Consider the following 6,375-nt stretch of genomic DNA (forward strand, 5'->3'; position numbering starts at 1 on the left):
TCTCTGTCTCTCTGTCTCTGTCTCTCTGTCTCTCTCTCTCTCTCTCTCTCTCTCTCTCTCTCTCTCTCTCTCTCTCTTTCTCTCTCTCCAGGAAACCTTTGCTCTTTTGCTCTATCGAGTCTGCTCATTGTTCAGTCGGTGACCACTTTGTTCATTTTTTCCTTTGTCTTTATTATTTCTTTAGGTCTGGTTTGGTTTGGTTTTGTTTTTCTGAGATCTAGAAGTGAATCTTTATCTACCTGAGGTCACTCTGAGTTCCTAGCAAGCACTCCGAGCTGTGCATTCTTCTTCTAACTGCCTTGGCTGAGTCCCAGCGCCCCGTAGTACACTCTGTTTGCTTTTCAATCGATTCTGTGAATTTTTAAATTCCCTCCATGCTTTCTTGAATGACCCTCTGTTCATTTGAGGAGTGTTGTTCCCTTTCTAAGCATTTGTCCTGTTTCTGGAATTTCTCTTGCTGTTGGTTTCTGGCTTTATTTCACCATTGTCCTTTGCTTAGGTATAAGACATCATCCATTGCCTTTTCCCGTTCCAGACTGCGAAAAATAGGCTCATGGGCCATTGAGAGCCAGAAGTGAAGAGCTTTTTTGGCACCCGGGAATCACAGATGGCTGTTCTGCAGCTGCCATCATGCCTCAATGAGAATATATTGAATTGCATTGCAAGTGCTATGTATATCGTTTGGATACCATACTTAGTATCATTTGGGACTAAGCTTTACCATAAATAGTGTCATGCTGAGAAAATACAGATGAAAAAGACTATTAAGATGCATGAAAAGAGAAACAGCAAGCAAAAGCATGACGGGAAGATGCCACAGGGAGCAGTTCCTGCCTGTCTGCTGGACAGAGAGGGGCAGTCGAGAGCAAAATTACTTTCCAACATGATTAAGCAGAAACAAGAAGAGAAGGCAGGAAAATGGGAAGTTCCTCTACCCAAAGTTCGTGGCCAAGGAGAATCAGAAGTATTGAAAGTTATTCAAACAGGAAAGAAAAAACGAAGGCAGGGAAGAGAATGGTTACTAACGTCTGCTCTGTTGGTGATGGTTTAACATAAAATGCATCTAAATACGAAAGGTTCATTAGGCTACTGGGCCTAAGCTTCCAAAAGCCCATGTCACACACCCTGAACTGAAAGCCTGTCAATACGTGGTGTGAACAAGAATCCATCATCCCCATTGTATTCAAATCTGGTGTGATCACCAAAGGTGCAGTTACTGAGAGAATGTGAGCAAGTCAGGCCTTGTGACACAGGAGGGAAGGTGATTTGGGGTGAGTGTGCCCAAGTTACCTGCAATCCTGAAAACAACAGGTGCATAAATGAGGTCTTGCTGATCTGACAGTGACGTTGTACGTGTCACTCCAGTCACTACCAAAGACTACCCACCGTCAGAAAAACACCATCACTGGGATCTTCCTGAACCACCAACCTTACCCCATATGCAGTCACCAAGAAGTATTTATTAAATTGTAATGAAAAATTAAAAACCGCCCAGTTCCTTTTGTTTATTTGTTTGTTTTAAATCGTGGACTCCGTTGATTCATCCAGACTTCCTTTGCAGTCTGCTCTAAGGGAATATTTATGGATGTAGAGAGGAATGTGTGATCCACACATGTAGGATGGAATGTTCTGGAGAGATCTGCTGAGCTGGTCAGATCTGTCGGAGACACATGTTGGATGGAATGTTCCAACCTTAGGCTGGGGCTATAGGGGTACAGCACACCTGCCTTCGTCCCTTATCAGGAATTCCAACAGTTCAGAACAGATTCGGGAGATAACACCAAGCAAACTGCTTAGTGTTCTGTTTGGAATTTATGATTTAAATGCTGAGAGACCGATGTCTGGGTGTGTGACATCCACCCACTGTAACCCTCCCTTCACAGGAAGGAATGGAGGAGAAATAGACATATAGATACGGACAGAAAAGTGAGAGATGCAGAAACTCCCAGGGCACCAAGGCCACGAGTGAACTTTGTATGGACTATCACTTAGGCTATCATTTGGTTTTTTTGTTTTAGTCACAAGTCAGCTAGATAACCAGGAATCTTCGGCTGCTCTAGTAATGACGCGTGCTAGTGTTAGTTTGATTCTAAGAGGAGTAAACACCCGCCAGGTGACACGTGGGAATTCTGAATGTTCAACTCTCTTGATGTTTCAGAGTGTAGAAAATCCTATCCGGTTTTAACTAGTTCCTGAAAAAAGTGGTGTTTGGATTATAGAATTTAATTCAAACTGATATGTTATTAAGATTTCAAAAATAATAAATATATAAGGCAGACAGCCATTATATCAGAGAAGGATGAGATCAATATATAAAGTTATTGTTTCCACAATTAAAAAGTTAAGGCGACCATAGTGCTATTTAGATATCTATTTTTTATTTGAATGAGAACTGAGAACTCTATAAACATTTTGATCTCGTGGCTAAAGAAAAATCAAATATTGGCCATGGTAATGTCTTGTAAGAGAATTAGATGAATGGATTTTTTATTTTCAAATTTCCTGGCAACACATGATCTCATTGCATCTCTTAGATGTTTGGCTTAGCCAGGGATGCATGGAAGCTAAGTACTTAAAGGATGCAGCTCTCAGTGTATAGCTAATAACTACAGTAATCAGCGTCACATCCTTTTGCTTGCCAACCCACCGATAAACTTAAATGAGTTAGCTTTCTCTTTTAGAGTAAAGAACATTTTCGTTTGTAATACGAAGACAGACTGGATATCTTTTAACGCATGCACATTCATTTTCCCAGTTAAGGAGACACGGTCCTAGTCTCCCTCACTCAGGATCTCTGTCTGCCAGATGCATTTGACAGCACAATACCTCAGCTCCCTCAGGATGACTCTCTGTGTATTTTAGGCATGCTCGAAGTAGTGGGATTGTACATCATACACAATTGGATACAGCCTTTGAAAAATACCTTGGGGGCTTATACGATTTTATCATCCAATGTTTTCAAGTTGGAACATCGGGGCATGCTCAGTTTTGTTTGAAAGTTGATGGCAATGGCTGGCTCTGCAATAAGGACAAGTGAGCAGCTCTTTGAACTGTAAACATTTTGATTGCACTGTAAAGTTTCTATTTCCTAGGTATTTCCTGCCTCCGTTGCTTTTCCTCCAAACACAGTCCGAATAGTTATTTGATAATTCTGTAAGTCTATAAGGTCATCCTTCTGTCAGATTTCTAACCTTCGTTGTAACAGTGATAAAAACATTAAACTGAAAAAACCTGAAGATTCCGACTTCCATTTACAAGGATTTGGCACTGTTCAGACCACAGGGAAATAAACCTTAAAGATTTCTTAAGATTAAACAATGGTTTTTCAACCCTTTAACATAACTGAAAGTAGTTAGAACTTGTGTTTACATGTGGCCATATACACTCTTAAGATGTAGAGAAAAGAGATCTGGAAAAGAATGATTTAAGAGAGACTTGTGAAGAAGCCAGTCCTTGGTGAAGTTGGCACGCAGGTTACCGCGGGGCTCCAAGGATTGGCGTGGAGCGGAGTCAAGTGTGTGAGTTAAGGTCCTGTGTTCTTTATAGGTTTGTCAAAGGATTAATCTAAGCAGAGCCAGGCTTTGAAGGCTGGCTCTCCGAGAAGCAGATATCTAAATAAGGCTCAAACTCGGACTGATCTTCACCCGTGTTCATCAATGCCCGGCACAAGGATACAGACAGTATCTGGATAAATAATTAACGTAGAGCTTAGAGCTCTTTTTGCTATGAAAAGCTTAGAGCTTTTTGCTATGGAAAGGTTAATATGCAGCAATAAACAAAACAGAATCAAGAAAGATTGAGAAGTCTTAAAATCAGCTCAAAAATTTGCCCAAATTCACAAAAATCTTTCCAACTTTTAAATATAATACTCTCCCCACTAAGAAATTTCTAATCATTTTTCCCTAAGTTTCGGCAACATATAATTTTTAAGGAGTTTAACTTATTGGGGGGGGGGCAGAGGCTATTCCACCTGCTGATAGTTTATAAAAATAATGTGTCTTTTCCAGCTAGAAATATTCTCTGTATTTCAGAGCTTTCTCCTGTAAGCATAGCGTGGGGTAGGCACACACTTCTGCTTCTATTTCCTTATAATGACCAAAGAGAAAGCTGGGCGCGCCAGTCAGCTTTTTCTAACACAGATGGAGATGCTGGCATCCCTTCAAGCTTCAGCTTCTGGAATTAGATCCTCATTTTGTCCTGTGCCGGCAGTTCTTAAGATGTGGGTCACAGCCCCGTTGGGGGTCAGATATCAGATATCCTGCATATCAGATATTTATATTACAATTCATAACAGTAGCAAAATTACAGTTATTGAGTAGGGAAATAATTTTATGGTCGGGGGTCTCTACAATATGAGGAACTATATTTAAGGGTCAAGCATTAGGAAGGTTGAGAAGTACTGTACTATTTTCAAATTCTTGACATGGGGTCTTGTGCCATCTCCAAATTCCATCAGGTCTAAAAGGTCAGATTTACAGGATTGCAATGGGTCAGTTCTGTTCCCTTCCCACCCCTCCATTTTACTGCCTGCGATTGCATTCCTAATGCCTTGGCCTGACCTCAGCTTTTCCTACTTCATCTCAGTTTTCCAGGTTTAATTATTTGTCTCTCTCCCAAGAAGACAGTGTTTTCCCTACTGATTCATCAAAGCTCAAAACCATCCTTCCGTTTCAGAGGTATCTTTTATATGACCGTTGTTCATTGCATAATTTTTGGTAAGGCCAGGAGAAATAAAAATGGCATAAGTTAAATGAACAATTCTCCTTGGGAGGGGAAAAGCCCCCCACAAATGCAGTCAAATGATTAGTTGAATTCTATCATATAACCTAGCCCTGAATGTAGCTGCAGATAAACAACTGCCTTATGTGGCAAAAATGACACCCCTGTAAGACGTAAAGGGGAGATGTGATAGAAGACGCAAGGATGCATAGAGCAAATGCTTTTTGTCTTTTCTTCCTCTCTTAGATGACCAGAGACTCTGCTCCCATCGCTGACGTCACCGGCGAGATGCTGCCTCACAAAACAAAACAAAAGTCGTGCTAACTCTTTTATGTTAACTAAAAGTAAGCATCTTTAACGATTTGGACTCAGATAAAACCCTGTAACTTGTAAATTATGGGGATGTAGCTTGCTAGCAGAGCAGAGCGCATGCCTGTGGAAGGCCCTAGGTCCAGTCTCAGCACCAGAGGCAAACATCCTTGTGGCTGCATCCATTTATATTATGGTCGTGCGTTATTTAATGCGTGCCCTATTAAAAGACACTATAAAAGATTTCTTGAAAATTTTCACACAGTTTTTCACACAATTTAAGACGCTAATGCCAAAACCTAACCGAGCTGAGGATATTTGCATCTTTTGCTTTAGGGACCTTAAAGCGGAATTGAATTCAGTCATGCAATGTGTCCCAGCAGCGCCTCCTTCTGTTCTGGATCTAGAATGCACCGGAGTGAAACATCTTTAATTATCATTTAGGATTTACTGTTCCTAAAGACCAGCGCACCAGGAACCTCTTGTTATTTCTCCTGCCCTTTAAAAGATTTTCTTACCAGGGGCATTTGGTAGACAACTTAAAGTGATCTAATAATTGTTGAGGTTCAATTGGCTGTGCCTTGGAGAGATTTATTTTTCTTCCGTTGAAGACAATTCTGTGGATCATAGGCTCTGAGAACTTCCGGTACCACTGCTGAAAGGGCAAGGTAACAAATGAGACATGCTGAATCATCAAAGTGCAAGGTCGAATTATTTTAATATTTACACTATATTATTAAATTGTCATTTATCATGGATTTTTGCATTGATTTTAGTTTAAAAAGATTTCTTCAAAGTAGTATCTATCTTGATGATTAATTTCTGAGACACCAACCCACCTTTAAGCTCAACCCCAGCGCCTTCTTTGCCTCACCCTAGTCCTGGGTCCACTCATTCAGGCCCTGCCATTCCTAGAGGTCTAGATATGAAACTCTGAAGTCACCATCCAGGCCGCCTCCCCAACTGAACTCAATGACCAGCCATAAATGAGCAGGCATGGCGTCGTTGCAAGTACAGGGTGCAAAGAAGCCAAAGTGAGCGCCCTAATCGTTCTAGCGACATGGAATGGGGTTAATGGGTTCGTGTGACGTAGGGAGGAGGTCCTTGGGTTCAGAGAATCATAAAACAATAAACATATAACATTTGGCTTGCTGTAATAAAAGAATAAAAGCTGTTGTATTGGGCTGTTATCTATGGTCTTGGAATGGTCTTTTACTTGTCTGAATTCTTAGCGATCATCATTCTTTCTTTTCTTTTTTCTTTTTTCTTTCTTTTCTTTCTTTCTTTCTTTTTTTTTTTTTTTTTTTTTTTTTTGTTGTGGGACTGGCTGTGGAGTTCGCACCCAAG

The 6,375-nt window shown here is 40.7% G+C and overlaps 1 pseudogene; it reads left to right on the plus strand.

The window, feature by feature from the left end:
* The first annotated feature begins 630 nt into the window (after positions 1-630).
* Positions 631-1,339, plus strand: LOC110303287 (annotated as a pseudogene).
* The last annotated feature ends 5,036 nt before the right edge of the window (positions 1,340-6,375 follow it).

This window comes from Mus caroli, chromosome 1 (assembly GCF_900094665.2).
Source record: "Mus caroli chromosome 1, CAROLI_EIJ_v1.1, whole genome shotgun sequence".
NCBI classification, from domain to species: Eukaryota; Metazoa; Chordata; class Mammalia; order Rodentia; family Muridae; genus Mus; species Mus caroli.